Source organism: Phyllobates terribilis, unplaced genomic scaffold (assembly GCF_046119375.1).
Source record: "Phyllobates terribilis strain yellow unplaced genomic scaffold, ASM4611937v1 Scaffold_4__5_contigs__length_816908805, whole genome shotgun sequence".
Lineage (NCBI taxonomy): Eukaryota > Metazoa > Chordata > Amphibia > Anura > Dendrobatidae > Phyllobates > Phyllobates terribilis.
Genome location: NW_027362764.1, coordinates 487,749,407 through 487,766,348, shown reverse-complemented (window position 1 = coordinate 487,766,348; position 16,942 = coordinate 487,749,407).

The window sequence follows — 16,942 nt, the reverse complement described above, 5'->3', positions numbered from 1 at the left end:
CTTGGTCTTGCCACATGTTCAATTACTTGGAAGCGGAGTTGGGCCACTGTGTGCCTAGCTCTGGTAAAGTGATCGGGTAATGGGAGCCAATTTTTTGCAGCAGCGGATGGTAGACTTGTGGCTCGCTATGCAATCTTTAATATGTTGTGTGGTTTCCCCTACATATAGAAGACCACACGGGCATTTGATGATGTAGACCACAAAATTTGAATCACATGTGAAAAAGCCTCTGATGGGGTAGCTTTTCCCTGTCCTTGGGTGCGTGATGGCATCAGATTTAATGATGTTGGAACATGCTGCACAATTGAGGCAGGGGAAAGTACAGTGACGACGGGTACTGAATAGGCGTTGGGAGGCAGTTGTGCGGGAAGATCCTATGTCAGCCCTAATAATCCTATCTCTGATTTTAGGGGCCCGCTTGACGCACATAAGTGCAGGATTGGTAAATGCGGGGATTTCTGGATAGGCTCTAGATAGGAGAGGCCAGTGCTTCCTAATGATGGCTTGGACTTTAGGTATTAGGGGATGGAAGGTATGTACAAATGGTATTCTCTCAGGGCTAGTAGTAATCAGCTGGGGTGGTTTGGGTTCTAATGCTCGGTCTGTCTCTTGTCGTAGGAGTTGGGTGGGGTAGTCACGTTCTTTGAATTTAGTCGCCATTTCCTGCAGACATCGAGAGAGTGTGTCCGGGTTGAATACGATTCGAGTCGCCCTGTGGAATTGGGAACGTGGAAGGCTGTTTTTTGTAGATTTGGTGTGGCAGCTTGAGTAATGTAGGAGGCTGTTACAGTCGGTGCGTTTCGAAAAGAAGTCGGTTATTAGTTTATTATTGCCATCACGGATGACTAAGGTGTCAAGGAAAGAAATTTGGTTGTAATCATTGGTAATTGTGAACTGTAATTCAGGTCTGATTGAATTGATATGTGTGAAAAAGGAATCAAGTGTTTCTGGTGGGCCCTGCCATATGAGAAAGATGTAATCTATGTATCGATGGTAAGTGGTACAGTACTGTTTGAATAGCTCATTGGGGTATACAAAATCTTCCTCAAATTTGTGCATATAGGCGTTGGCATAAGCTGGAGCTACATTAGAGCCCATTGCGGTGCCCCGTCTTTGTATATAGAAGTCATCGCCGAGCAGGAAGTGGTTTTGATGTAGGACTAGGGACAGTATATCCAAGCAGAATTGGATAGAGAGGGGGGAAAGATCAGATTCTGAGAGAAGATGTGCTGAAGCTTCAAGGCCTAGTTCATGGGTTATGGAAGTATACAGACTGTTGACATCCAGTGTAACCAGTTGACTGGTCGGGGAAAGGCATGGGGTTTTCCTGATGATTTCCAGAAAGGCGTTAGTGTCAAGTAAGAAGGCTCTAGTTTTCTTCACAAGTGGTGTTAGAATTTTCTCAAGATAAATCGCTAGAGGGGAAAGGATGGAGTCGGTAGAGGCTACTATCGGTCGCCCCGGAGGATTGGTCAGTGATTTGTGTATCTTAGGGAGTATATAGAACATTGGGGTTATTGGGTGGGAGTTGGTTAGGAATGTAGCGTTTTTTTGGTCAATTACCTTACAATCAAGATACCTGTTAAGAATTGCTTGAATTTTAGAGTGAATGTTATGGGTGGGGTCATGGGTGATATGATCGTAGGTTGTAGTGTCCGCCAGCTGGCGATTAACCTCGTCTATGTAATTGAAGCTTCAGCACATCTTCTCTCAGAATCTGATCTTTCCCGCCTCTCTATCCAATTCTGCTTGGATATACTGTCCCTAGTCCTACATCAAAACCACTTCCTTTTCGGCGATGACTTATATATACAAAGACGGGGCACCGCAATGGGCTCTAATGTAGCTCCAGCTTATGCCAACGCCTATATGCACAAGTTTGAGGAAGATTTCGTATACCCCAACAAGCTATTCAAACAATACTGTACCACTTACCATCGATACATAAATGACATCTTTCTCATATGGCAGGGCCCACCAGAAACACTTGATTCCTTTTTCATACATATCAATTCAATCAGACCTGAATTACAGTTCACAATTACCAATGATTACAACCAAATTTCTTTCCTTGACACCTTAGTCATCCGTGATGGCAATAATAAACTAATAACCGACATCTTTTCGAAACCCTCCGACTGTAAAAGCCTCCTACATTACTCAAGCTGCCACACCAAATCTACAAAAAACAGCCTTCCACGTTCCCAATTCCACAGGGTGACTCGAATCGTATCCAACCCGGACACACTCTCTCGACGTCTGCAGGAAATGGCGACTAAATTCAAAGAACGTGACTACCCCACTCAACTCCTACGACAAGAGACAGACCGAGCATTAGAACCCAAATACCCCAGCTGATTACTACTAGCCCTGAGAGAATACCATTTGTACGTACCTTCCATCCGCTAATACCTAAAGTCCAAGCCATCATTAGGAAGCACTGGCCTCTCCTATCTAGAGCCTATCCAGAAATCCCCGCATTTACCAATCCTGCACTTATGTGCGTCAAGCGGGCCCCTAACATCAGAGATAGGATTATTGGGGCTGACATAGGATCTTCCCGCACAACTGCCTCCCAACGCCTACTCAGTACCCGTCGCCACGGTACTTTCCCCTGCCTCAATTGTGCAGCATGTTCCAACATCATTAAATCTGATACCATCACGCACCCAAGGACAGGGAAAAGCTACCCCATCAGAGGCTTTTTCACATGTGATTCAAATTTTGTGGTCTACATCATCAAATGCCCGTGTGGTCTTCTATACGTAGGGGAAACCACACAACATATTAAAGATCGCATAGCGAGCCACAAGTCTACCATCCGCTGCTGCAAAAAATTGGTTTCTATTACCCGATCACTTTACCAGAGCTAGACACACAGTGGCCCAACTCCGCTTCCAAGTAATTGAACATGTGGCAAGACCAAGGAGGGGTGGCAACCATATTAAATTACTGAAACAGAGGGAGTCCTACTGTATCCACACACTCCAGACACTATCCCCTAAAGGCTTGAACCGAGAAATTGACTGGATCCATTGATTCTACAAATTGCCATTTAACCTACTGAGTTTATTTCTCTCACCCCTAATCACTGACCTTTTTGTTCCTACAGACCCATTGAACACACTCTTAGGTGAGTTACCCTTTCTGACTTATTGATGTGCCCTTGTATATGCCATGATATCCCTCTTATCATTTGCCCCCCTTAATAGGCAACACTACTACAAGTACACTACTATTTGTACTACCAATGACTACATATACTGTATTAAGGGACCCAGGACATATAGTGAACAATTTGTGCACATAGATTTCCTTTCTCTAAAAATGAGGTTTAGTCACCTTAATCCTGTTCCACTACCACAATTCCTGTGGATTATATATTCCTCATGGATGATTTACTGGAGTACCCTCTTTTCTCTCCCTATGGAGCTCTCACCCCTAGCAGCGCTGAATGCTCCTTTACTGGCATGACACAATATGCTGTGATGTGTACACGCTCTACGCGTGCGTTAGCCAGCCAGCCATCAGTGATTACAGCGCACCATAGCAACCAAAACACACATACATGTGTTTTCCACTAGCGCGACGTCACTTCCGGTTCCCCACCCTCTTTTGTGACGCACCTCCGCCCCAGCGCTCAGCACGCACATACTTAAATGAGGACTCCCAGTGCACATTCCACAGCGCTGGGAGACGGTCACACCGCCCTCCTCCTCCCCTGCTACAACGAGCCATATCTGGGACTCCTGCACCACAGCCAGAAGCGGAAGCTAACAGGAACAAGGTACCCAGCTCCCAGGAGCCCTCCCCTTTCCCTCTTCCTCCACCTCACCTACTAATTGGGACATTCTCCCTACTCCAGTCCTCCATACTACTTTCTACTACATGAAACAGCCACAACAGGGACCCCAGCACTGTATCAAGACGTAGAGACTTCACGTCACACCAGTAAGAAAGTCTCCTATAGGCCGTGAACCAAGAGACATTAAAGGTAGTGGTCCGTCTTCTCTAAAAAAAACCCTGCATGATTCTCTAGGCGCTTAACATGCATTTCTTACCATTACAGCACCATTTAAAGATTTCTATTCTATCTCTTATGGCATATACCTTCATCTGAACCCATTTAAGGTAAACCCTACAGCATACTTTATGTTACTTGATGATTCCACTGTATATAATGTATATATGTATAATTGTGATTTTATTCTGCCTCCCTTTGCTTCTATCTCTCTCCCCTCTCCCCCCCATTCCTCCCCCCCCTCCCCTTTCCCCCTCTCGTCCTTCAATAGTGTATAATATGGACTTTCTATTTAACCAATGTGATTTCCTATATTCCTACTCTTAACACCGTATTTCCTCTCTTTTAGTAGTGCGACTCAATGAATAAGGCCTGGATAAGGCCGAAACGTCTTCTGTCGCCAATCACTGTCACAATCACGTTTGATCGGTTTGATGTTATGCCAATGTTAATAAATGAACACTGCATTAGAACCCATGAGTGTGCAATGATATAATTTTATATACAACCCAACGTAATGACATAGCTGTAGGCCATTACAGAAGGACTCCCATCAAAATTTTTATCCTATTAATATATTGCAGTTACCATATTACATGACACTGTGTACTTACAATTGCTCATTTTGCCTTTTTACCCAGCTAATTATTTCCTTTTCCATTAGGTCTATGACATCATGTGATTAAAAACTGACCTGGATCCTTCTAAGCTTTATGTAGAAACAGAAAGTCTCTTTTTCCTGCATGAATCATCACTGTAAATAGTCCCTGGAAGGGGGGAGAAGGGGAGCAGCTGTGTTAGGAGTTGAAGAAGGGGATAACTCATGCAGACTTCCTGTTTCTACATAGAGAGGAATTAACCTGGTGGAAAGACAAAATGAGCAATTGTAAGCACACAGTGCTGGATAATATGGTGATTGCAACATATTAACAGGATAAAAACTTTGATGGGAGTGCTTCTTTAAAGAAAAGCCAGTGCGGTCATGACAGATGCTATTAGCACACTCTCTGGTGCTTCGGCAGTGAGTGATAGAGGCACTGCACATTTTTTTTTCTTTCATGCAATCCTTGCGAATCAAAACGCAAAGTGTTCAAATATATGGGGACCTATGAATTTCAGGAAAATTGTCCCTAAATTCATTCCCTGTTAATCGATCCACTCACCTCTAATGATAATACCAGTTAATTAGCCGGTTGGTCTATTTACCTTTATAGACCATTACATCTACGTATCCTTAGAATACAGATTATGGTATTGTTTTTGACATTAATCACAACTCATCAGGAAAATAGTCATATACACAGTTTTATTACTGTACTAATATGGATTATTATCAAATTTCTTTTGTATATCGAAGTACCACACTGCTGCCATGTTGCTTTAATGAACATTTAGGGGGGTATAAATTAGTTCCTGTTGTGTATTTGCATCTACTTGACATATTTCAAGTGCTTCTTCAGCTATTTTGCAAATATAATCATAAAGTGTCCATCAAAAAATCTGTGGGGCATAAAGTTTCTTTAGAGGTTGAGTGTAACAGTTTGTGGTTTTATTTATGGTGGTTTCAGCATATTTTCTAAATATATCCTTGTTTTAAGTTTCTGTGGATACACCTGCATGTGCTAGGCGTGTGCAATGTACCATGTGCCCTGCATAAACTCATTGATAATAAATCTCACTCAGCATCTACCCCATAACAAACACACATTGTGTCATCATTCTTCCCTAAACACTGTCACAGCAGAACTTTGCTAGAAACATCAATTTTAAGGGATAAATCCAGTTGTTGTCCTTTTTTTATTTTTCAAAAACAATGAAACAAATTAAAGACACTTTTTAAAGGAATTTGACTTTTGCTGCTTGGTCATTAGCAGAGATGAGCAAATATATTTGAGTTGAACTGAATACTACTTGAACATTTCAAAAGTCTGTATTTACCAAAATGTGGATTTCTTTGTACATCAATTTTGTGTGGATTCAGTAGAATGGCGGCTGCCGGCCGCCATGTTTCTGAACCATAAAAAGCCATCAAAGTTTAAAAAATAAATAATGTATTTATGCTCACTTTAGGCTGTGTGCCCACAATGCGTTTTTTAAGTGTTTCCGCAGCGGCAATTCCACTGCAGAAACGCTTAAAAAATGCTTGGTAGAAGGTCTGCCATGTTCCCCAATGATAATCCGCATGTGCTGTGCACATACTGCGGAAATTTCCGCTGCGGATTATCATTGCGGAAAAAAACACAGCACTGCCAATTATTTTGCGCCGCCATTGACTTGCATCAGAACGCATGGAATCCGCATCACTGGATCTGTACATGCACATTCCATGCATTTCAATGTGTGGATGGTACTCGGGTCTGGAGGAGAGGAGACTCTCCTCCGGACCCGGGTACCATAGAACCTGTAAAAAAAATAATAAAATAAAAAATAAATGTTATACTTACCTTCTGATGGCCCCCGGTGTGCTTGTCTTTGCTTGCCGGCAGATCGCGGTGGACTGAAGGACCTGCGCTGATGTCATTTAGTCATGTGACAGCAGGTCCTTCAGTGTACCATGAGCTGCCGGGAAGCTAGGACGGATCGAATAAATACTCCGGGGGCCATCAGAAGGTAAGTATATATTTATTTTTTACCATTCTTTGCGATCACACTATATAAATCCATGCCATTTGCATGGATTTATATAGTGTGACCAAGTTGTCAAGCACTTTCCAAGTGATGCTAAAATCGCTTGGAAAGCGCTTGTCAACCCACATGCGGAGATGCATGTGAAGAACGCTTGACATCCGCTTGTCCCTGGCAGGAAAAATGCATGTACAATCCGGATGCGTTTTTTCCACCAGGGAGATGCAGAAACGTTTCACGAAAAAATCCTGAACATTTCTGCATCCTGGGCACATAGCCTTACCGCTCACCTCTCTGGCCCCTCCACTGTGCACCATCCCCGTCCAGTCCTTATCACATCTTGTTATCACTTCCACAAGCACTGAAATACCAAGGCCTCTAGGCTTGTACTTCTGGTTCTGATGAGGCATGGGACGGTTCTGCCTTATATGCTCTAGCGTGGAACCCTCCCTGGCCTCATCAGAGCCCGGAGTCCTGGCCTATTGTGAGGAGGCCTGAGGATCCAACACTCACTCCAGTCATAAGAAGATGTAGCGAAGGCCGGATAGTGAGCTGTAAGTTGAATATACATTTTTTTTTATTTTTTACATCTTATATTTATTATGCTTTCCGGTCTGGAAAGACCCCAGGGCAAAGTAAGGGACAATAAAATTGTTGAGTATAATTTAGCTAAGAGTCATATTTCCCAGAAAAATCTGAATGAACAGCCAAATTCGAATTTTGCCCGATTAACTAATCTTTAGTCATTAACAGTGTGTCTATTATTTAATTTCTCTGTTTAAAAACATACAGAATGTTATTACTATTTTAGTAAAATTAGCCCCCTGCGCGGGGAAGCATACTATTATTTGGTTACTTCTTTTTTACATATTTGACAAGTAATGAACTTTAAAATTATATTAAATGATACATTTATTTACTCTAAAATCCCAAGAGCCCCTTTGTGATAACCTTAAGAAGACTGAATTTTATAATTGTATGGTTTTGCAATGTGAAAGGAACAAGGGGATTTGTAATAGAAATTAACATACAGTAGCTATGATCTCTATTAAAACAATATGTAAATAAAAGTAATGGGACACACCACTTCATCAGTCTGCCTTTACAAGCACTTGTGAAACAATTAATTTTTCTAAAGGTTCACAGAATTGGAGTGTGATACTGTAATAGAACGCCACCAATGCCACCATTGAAGACCAGTTCATGAAATTTCTTCCCTCTTAAATATTCACAATCAACTGAGACTGGAATTACTGAAAATCGGAGGTGTTAAAAAAATAATTGTGAGTGGCACAGCTCTTTTTACAATTCAGGGAATTGGAAAATGTGAAAAAAAATACAAATGCACAAGCAAACAAAATTCTGCAATTTTTTTTTTTTTACTACGATCATTGTACGGTAAAAATGACCTATGATTCACCACATAAATATGATTACAGCAATCCAAAACTTGCATAGATTTTTTTTCTTTAAGTGGGAAAAAATTCTGAAATTTATAAAAAAAAAATTGATTGTGTCGCCATTTTCTGAGAACCATGACATTTTCATTTTAAAGTCAATAAATTTGTTTGATGACTTGTTTCTGGTGGGGTGAGGTGACTTTTTTATATTATTTTGGGGTAGATATGACAATTTGATTGCTTCTTATTAAAAACAGCATTTATTTTTATTCATGGCATTTACAAGTTTAAAAATTAGTTTAATTAATTTAACATTTTGATTTACCTGACTTTTATGGAGCAGCAATATCAAATATTTTTATTCAAATATTTTCTTTTATTTCGTTAATTTTAATTGGGAAAAAAGAGAAAGGAGTAAGCTTAGATTTTTTTGTATTTTTTTTTCATATTTTTAAAAAGCTTATTTTTATTTTTTATTTTGTTTTTAGTCCCATTAGAGGACTTGAACTTGCAGTCTTTAAAATGCTTATATTGTATACTGTATGCAATATATAATATAGCGAAAGACATGCTATCATTATGTCTGTTCACAATCTGGGTTTCTTAGTAGGACCATGATAGCAGCAGACCCCCTGCTGCAATTGCAATCCATTAATTCCCTATGATCTTAATGCTATGTATTGTCTGTCTTTTTTGCTTATTCAATCAATAAATATTTATTAATTAAAAGGAATTGTCCACTACTTTTTACCATTCGCCAAATGTATTAACCCTTTGATTATAAGACTTTTTGTAATTACCTTGCTGTGTCTTTATTGCCTGTGAGCGGCGCTATCCAATGAATTCATCTAGGGGTGCAGTGATTATATTGACTAGACAGGTGTGTCATAGAGTTTTAAACTGTTGAGCAGTGAAGAAAAAATAAATATACTTTTACCATAAAAAAATTGTTTTTGCCCCAGATTTTAAATTTTCACTCAAGCAAATGGGTAAAAATGGCACAAAAATGTGTCACACAATTACTACTGAACATGGCAATACCCCATATGTGGCTGTACAGGACTGCTTAACCACATGGAAAGACTTGGAAGGGATGGAGCGCTATTTGACCCTCGGAAAAAAAATTATCATACAATAGTTTGCGGACTCCATATACAGAGCCCCTAATTGCCAGAAGAGCAGAATCCTCCATCAAGCGAGTGCATTTTGGAAGCTACACCTTTCTGAGAATTTATCTACAGGTGTAGTGACTGTTTTGACTCCATGGGTGTTTTCCAGAAACAAGCAGCAGTGGATTTTGCTGAGTCAAAATTGCAATTCTGCCATTCTAGTACCTGTATATTGCAATGCCCAGTATGTTATAGTGCCTATACATTGTAGTGCACATACATTGCACCCAGCTTGTGCTTCTGAAGACACATACCCCATAAATTAAGCAGGCTCTCATCACTACAAAAATGACAAAAATGTGGATGCTAAATGTGGTCTAGGCACACTGGGGCTCAGAAGGGAGCGGGCAATTGTATTTGGTAGCATAATTCACTGTATTTCTTTTTGGGGTGCGGAACCATAGCGCTTTTCCAGATCCTTTGTGCTACCAATAACATGGTAGCCCCCTTTATTCTCATTGACAGGTGATGGACCTGAGTGTGGGCTTTTTTTGTGGCTTGAGTTGAAGCTCTAATTGGGAACATTTTACATAATACTTTGGATCACATTTATCCTGTGCTCTGCGGTAAGCACTTACATCGGGATTTCTATCTAAATGACGTATTTCAGATGAAACCCCTGAGTGATCTATTCATTATAATGAGGCAGCAGAGTTACTCTGTTCAGCGGCTTCCTTCTTTTCAGAGGTTCACAAAACTGTGGCATACAGCACTTTTATGCACGCTTAAAAAGACAGACACGGCTGCATTCACAGTGCTTCCATCTGCCTCATTATAGAGAATCTTCCATCATTGGTTCCATCTGAATCACTTATTTCAGTAATTTACATGGAAACCCCGGTGTAAGCGCTCAGCGTAGAGCGCAGGATAAATATAAGCCGAGCCTTACTGCAATCTTTGGGTGGCAGAAATGACAAATCAACAGCAGGTCAAGAATTGGGTTTACTCATTTTTTACGCCATTTCTCGTGCACCATAAGTGATTAGACGACTTTATTCTTTGGGTTGGTGCGATTACAGTGATACCAGATTTATATAGTTTGTTCATGTTTGGCTGCTATCACACACTAAAGATGCATTTTTTTGCAAAAACTGTTTTTGCAATGCCATATTTTAGGAGCTATAATCTTTCTATATTTCTGTTGAGGGCTTGTTTTTTGCAAGTCAAATTGCTGTTTTTATTGGTACCATTTTCAGGCACATAACATTTTTTGATTGCTTTCTACTCCGATTTTTGGGAGGCAGAATGAACAAAAAACAGCAATTCAGAAATTGTTTTTTGTTTTTTATGCTGTTCACCATATGGTAAAAGTGATAAAGCAGCTTTATTCTTTGAGTCAGTACGATTACAGCAATACCACATTTATATCTTTTTTTTAAGAAAATAATTTTGGTGAGTCCCAAAAATAAGTTAAATCCTTAATTTATTACAAAATAATTAAAACGATCATACAGGTTGGGAATACATCTCAACGCATTTCTGGCAAAAATGTATGAGACTGAATAAGGGCTTTTTTCCCGAAACACGTTGAGATGTCTTTCCATACTGGTGGAAAGCATGCCAAGATGCATGAAAGCTGTGATTAAAAATCATGGTTAGTCCACCAAATATTGATTTCTGAACTGATCCTTAGTTAAAACATGAGTAATTTGAGGTCTGAAAGCACTGTTTCTTTTTTAGTATTTTGACGCTTTATCATTTTCTGCAAATAAATACAACATTTTTAGCTTTGAATTTCGGATACATGTTGTCAGTAGTTTATAGACTAAAACAACAATGTACATTTTACTCAAAAATATACCTATAAAGAGAAAAATCAGAGAAACTGAAAATTTTGCAGTGGTCTCTTAATTTTTGCCAGAGCTGTAGACGGCTCTCCATTACTAACCTGAGCTTCATATCAGCTGCCAATACAAGGCTCACAAGAATCCCAACCCTATTACCCCCCTTGCCACCGCAGCAAGGCAAGTGGGAAGAGTAAGGCTAAGTGCCAGATTTGGCGCATCTTATGGATGTGCCATTTCTGGGGCCACTGAGGCTGATATTATTAGCCTCCAAAGGGGCTGGTATCCATGGCCCCTTCCATGGCTATTAATATCAGCACAACTGTCTGTTTAGCATTTGCTGGTTAGATTTTATAGAGGGACCCTACGTCAATTTTTTTCAGGGGTTCCCTTGTAATCTAGCCAGGAAAGGCTGTGAATACACCTGTGGGCTGTTATTAATAGCCAGGAAACATTTTTGGCTAATGACCCCTTCCCTGACTAGTAATATCTGCCCCCAGTGGTCGGCTTTCCCTCTGCTGGTTCTGAAAATGACACGCGAGCCCACGCCATTTTTTTAATTTAATTCTTCATTTTATTTCATAAACTCATCTGCAGCATGTCAATTTCTGTAGCGGAGATTTTGACCAATTGAAATGTCATTACATGCTTTGGATCCACATTAGTGTTGAGCCACCCCCGTAGTGTTCGGGTTCGGTTCGTCGAACACCGGAACGTTCGTGGAACTGTTCATCGAACACCTTAGAACACTGTCGAACACCGTTAAAACCAATGGCAGGCAAACAAAAATACAAAGAAAACACCTTCAAAGGTGTCCAAAAGCTGACAAACTGCTCAGGAGACACTCTCTTTAAAAAAGCCGTCAGGAAATTCAGCATTGGTACCCGACAATTTAGAACAGAAAGAATAGAGCATCACACATAGATTAGCTAGATAGAAACATGTCAGTCACATATATAAGAAGTACAGTTACAGTGTTGGTTACTGTACTTGTCATTTAGTGTTAAAGGATTTATTAAAAAAAATAATAGTGTTTTCATGCACCGTCTCTTTAAAAAAGTCGGCCGGCAATTCAGCATCGGTACCCGACAATTTAGAACAGAAAGAATAGAGCATCACACATAGATTAGATAGATAGAAACATGTCAGTCACATATATAATAAGTACAGTGATAGTGTTGATAACTGTACTTGTCATTTAGTGTTAAAATAAAGGATTTATAAAAAAAAAAATTGGCGTTGGGTTCCCCATAATTTTAGTCTCTAGAGGAGGTTAAGCAGACGGCTGGGGCAGATATTTGAAGCCTGGGAAGGGGGTAATACCCACGGAGCTTCCCAGGCTACTAATATCAGCCCCCAGCTGAATACCTAGGATTTACTACCTATTAAAATGGGGGACCCCCCAAAAAATGACATGGGGTCCCCCCTATTTTAATAGCTAGCAAAGGCTAGGCAGACAGCTGGGGGCTTATACTAATAGCCCAGGAAGGGTGCCATGAATATTGGCCCTCTCCCAGGCTAGAAACACCAGCCGTCAGCCGCCCCAGAAATGGCGCATCCATAGGCATCTTCCCACTGCCCTGTAGCGGTGGCAGTGGGGTAATAGGGCTGGGGTTGATGTCAGCTTATAATGCCAGCTGACATCAAGCCCAGGTTAGTAATGGAGAGGCGTCTATAAGACACCCCCATTACTAACCCTATAGTCAAAGTTAAAAAAAACACAAACACCCAGAATAAAGTCCTTTAATTGAAATAAACACACAATTCTTTATTGTTCTAAATTAAACCATACTTACCAGCTGTCCCTAAGCCCGAAATTCATGGGGCCACGCCAATATTGGACATGACCTCCATGAATTTCTAGTAAAGTATTTTAAAAAAACACAACACCAAGAATAAGGTCCTTTAACTGAAATAAATACACAATTTTTTAATGTTCTAAATTAAAGCATACTTACCATCACACCCATTCCAGCTGAAGCCAACGATCTCCTGCAATAAAAGTAAAATAATAAACCAACATCATCCTTACCTTTCCATGGTTCCCAGGACGGCTCCAGCTCTGCTACATCGAGATGACAGGCAGGATCACAGCAGAATGCTGCAGCAGGGGTGGGCAGAAAGCTTGGGCCTCCCTGCGCTGCGGATTCCAGCCCCCAGCTGCCAAGTTGTACCTGGCTGGACACAAAAATAGGGCGAAGCCCCACGCATTTTTTTTTTAATTATTTCATGAAATTCATGAAATAATTTAAAAAAAAAGGGCTTCCCTATATTGTTGTGTCCGGCCAGGTACAAATAGGCAGCTGGTGGTTGGGGGCAGCCCGTTCCTGCCTGCTGTACCTGGCTGGACACAAAAATAGGGCGAAGCCCCACGTCAATTTTTTTTAAATTATTTCATGAAATTCATGAAATAATTAAAAAAAAATTGACGTGGGGCTTCGCCCTATTTTTGTGTCCAGCCAGGTACAGCAGACAGGAATGGACTGCCCCCAACCACCAGCTGCCTTTTTGTACCTGGCCGGACACAACAATACAGGGAAGCCTTTTTTTATTATTATTTCATGAAATTCGTGAAATAATTAAAAAAAGGGCTTCCCTGTATTTTTGTTTCCAGCCAGGTACAAATAGGCATCTGGGGGTTGGTGGCAGCCCGTTCCTGCCTGCTGTACCTGGCTAGACACAAAAATAGGGTGAAGCCCCACGTATTTTCTTTTTAATTATTTCATGAAATTCATGAAATAATTAAAAAAAGAAGGGCTTCCCTATATTGTTGTGTCTGGCCAGGTACAAATAGGCAGCTGGTAGTTGGGGGCAGCCAGTTCCTGCCTGCTGTACGTGGCTGGACACAAAAATAGGGCGAAGCCCCACGTCAATTTTTTTTAAATTATTTCATGAATTTCATGAAATAATTAAAAAAAAAATACGTGGAGCTTCGCCCTATTTTTGTGTCCAGCCAGGTACAACTATACAGCTGGGGGCTGGAATCTGCAGCGCAGGGAGGCCCAAGCTTTCTGGGCCCCCCCCCCACTGCAAATTGCAGTCCGCAGCCACCCCAGAAAATGGCGCGTTCATAGGAGCGCCTTCTTCTGGCGCTGTACCCAACTCATCCAGGGCCCTGGTGAGGTGACTCACTGGGTAATAAAGGGGTTAGGGCCAGCTTGGTATTATCAGCTGGCCCTAAGCCTGAAATTCATGGGGTCATGCCAATATTAGACATGACTGCCATGAATTTCTAGTAAAGTATTTAAAAAAAACACAACACCCAGAATAAAGTCCTTTAAGTGAAATAAAAACACAATTTTTTAATGTTCTAAATTAAACCATACTTAACATCACGCCCATTCCAGCTGAAGCCAACGATCTCCTGCAATAAAAGTAAAATAATAAACCAACATCATCCTTACCTTTCCATGGTTCCCAGGATGGCTCCAGCTCTGCTACATTCATATGACAGGCTGGATCGTAGCCGAAAGCTGCCAACCAGCTTGCCATGCCACAGACACTGAGAAGCGCAGGCATGCTTGCACTCCTCAGTGTCTGGCTGTGACGGCATCCATATGAGCCGAGTTCATGTCCAATGAACCCAGCTCACCTCATGCACGTCACTGACAGTGTGGAAAAATTCTCCTGCGCTTGCGGTGAGCGTGAGAGAATTCTCCTGCGCTCACTGCAAGCGCAGGAGAATTTTCGCACGCTGTCAGTGACGTGCATGAGGTGAGCGGAGTTCATTGGACATGAACTCGGCTCATCTGGATGCCGTCACAGCCAGACACTGAGTAGCGCAAGCATGCCTGCGCTTCTCAGTGTCTGCGGCATGGCAAGGTGGATGGCAGCTTTCTGCTGCGATCCAGCCTGTCATCTTGATGTAGCAGAGCTGGAGCCGTCCTGGGAACCATGGAAAGGTAAGGATGATGTTGGTTTATTATTTTACTTTTATTGCAGAAGACATTGGCTTCAGCTGGAATGGGTGTGATGGTAAGTATGGTTTAATTTAGAACAATAAAGAATTGTGTGTTTATTTCAATTAAAGGACTTTATTCTGGGTGTTTGTGTTTTTTTTTAATTTTGACTATGGGGTTAGTAATGGGGGTTTCTTTTAGATGCCTCTCCATTACTAACCTGGGCTTGATGTCAGCTGGCATTATAAGCTGACATCAACCCCAGCCCTATTACCCCACTGCCACCGCTACAGGGCAGTGGGAAGAACGAGGCTAAGTGCCAGAATTGGTGCATCCTATGGATGCGCCATTTCTGGGGCGGCTGTCGGCTGCTGTTTCTAGCCTGGGAGGGGGCCAATATTCATGGCACCCTTCCAGGGCTATTAATATTAGCCCCCAGCTGTCTGCCTAGCCTTTGCTAGCTATTAAAATAGGGGGGACCCCAAGTCATTTTTTTTTGGGGTCCCCCATTTTAATAGCTAGTAAAGGCTAGGTATTCAGCTGGGGGCTGATATTAGTAGCCTGGGAAGCTCCGTGGGTATTACCCCCTTCCCAGGCTTCAAACATCTGCCCCAGCCGTCTGCTTAACCTCCGTTAGAGACTAAAATTATGGGGAACCCCTCGCCAATTTTTTTAAATAAATCCCTTATTTTAACACTAAATGACAAGTACAGTAATCAACACTATCACTGTACTTCTTATATATGTGACTGCCATGTTTCTTTCTATCTAATCTATGTGTGATGCTCTATTCTTGCTGTTCTAAATTGTCAGGTACCGATGCAGAATTTCCGGCCGGCTTTTTTAAAGAGACAGTGCATGAAAACACTATTATTTTTTTAATAAATCCTTTAACACTAAATGACAAGTACAGTAATCAACACTGTCACTGTACTTCTTATATATGTGACTGACATGTTTCTATCTATCTAATCTATGTGTGAAGCTCTAGTCTTTCTGTTCTAAATTGTCAGGTACCGATGCTGAATTGCCGGCCGGCTTTTTTAAAGAGACGGTGCATGAAAACACTATTATTTTTTAAATAAATCCTTTAACACTAAATGACAAGTACAGTATCCAACACTGTCACTGTACTTCTTATATATGTGACTGACATGTTTCTATCTATCTAATCTATGTGTGATGCTCTATTCTTTCTGTCCTATATTGTCGGGTACCGGTGTATGCCGAATTGCTGGCTTTTCATGTTTCACTGTGAGCACTGTTCCCATCGATTTGGACAACCATTGTAATGCCACAACCACCATGGCTGTGACATTACAGTGAGTAGCAGACAATCCCTGCATAATGTGAAAAAATCCAGTTACGCTTTTGGTGCATGAACAGTTATCGAACATAACCTCGCTCAGCCAAATTTTTTTCAAATCGTTCGTGTTCGTCGAACACCGCCCAAAGCAGCTCGAATTTGAGATTGGCGAACAGTTCTAGTCGAACACCGCTCATCTCTAATCCACATGTACTGGCAAAAGAAGTGTGGCATTAGGAGTAATGGGATTAGGGGTAATGGGATTAGGTATCACTGATACCAAGCCCCAGTTTAGAGACGTGTGAGCCAGGCACCCTCATTACTAAACCTGTAAGTAAAGATTTAAATAAAACACACTCACAGAGAATAAAACGCTTTATTTGAAATAAAACAGACACATCCTTTAATCATTTAAAGTAACCCAATATACTCACCCCAGGTCCAATGGTAATCCAAGGGTTAAAGCAATGTCCCATGTTTCTTTTTCCAAATATCTTTATTTAGCTCCAAAAAGCATTCATTGATGAACAAAAACGCTTAAAAAAAACGCATGCAAAAAAACACACAAAAACACTACGAAAATGCATGTTTTTCTCAGCAGAATTTTTGCTACCACGAGATGCAGAAACTTTGCAGAAATTTCTGCAATCAAATACTCAACGTGCGCACATAGCGATGTCCCACATTTATTTTTTCAAATATCTTTATTTAGCTCCAAAAAGCATTCACTTCTGTACA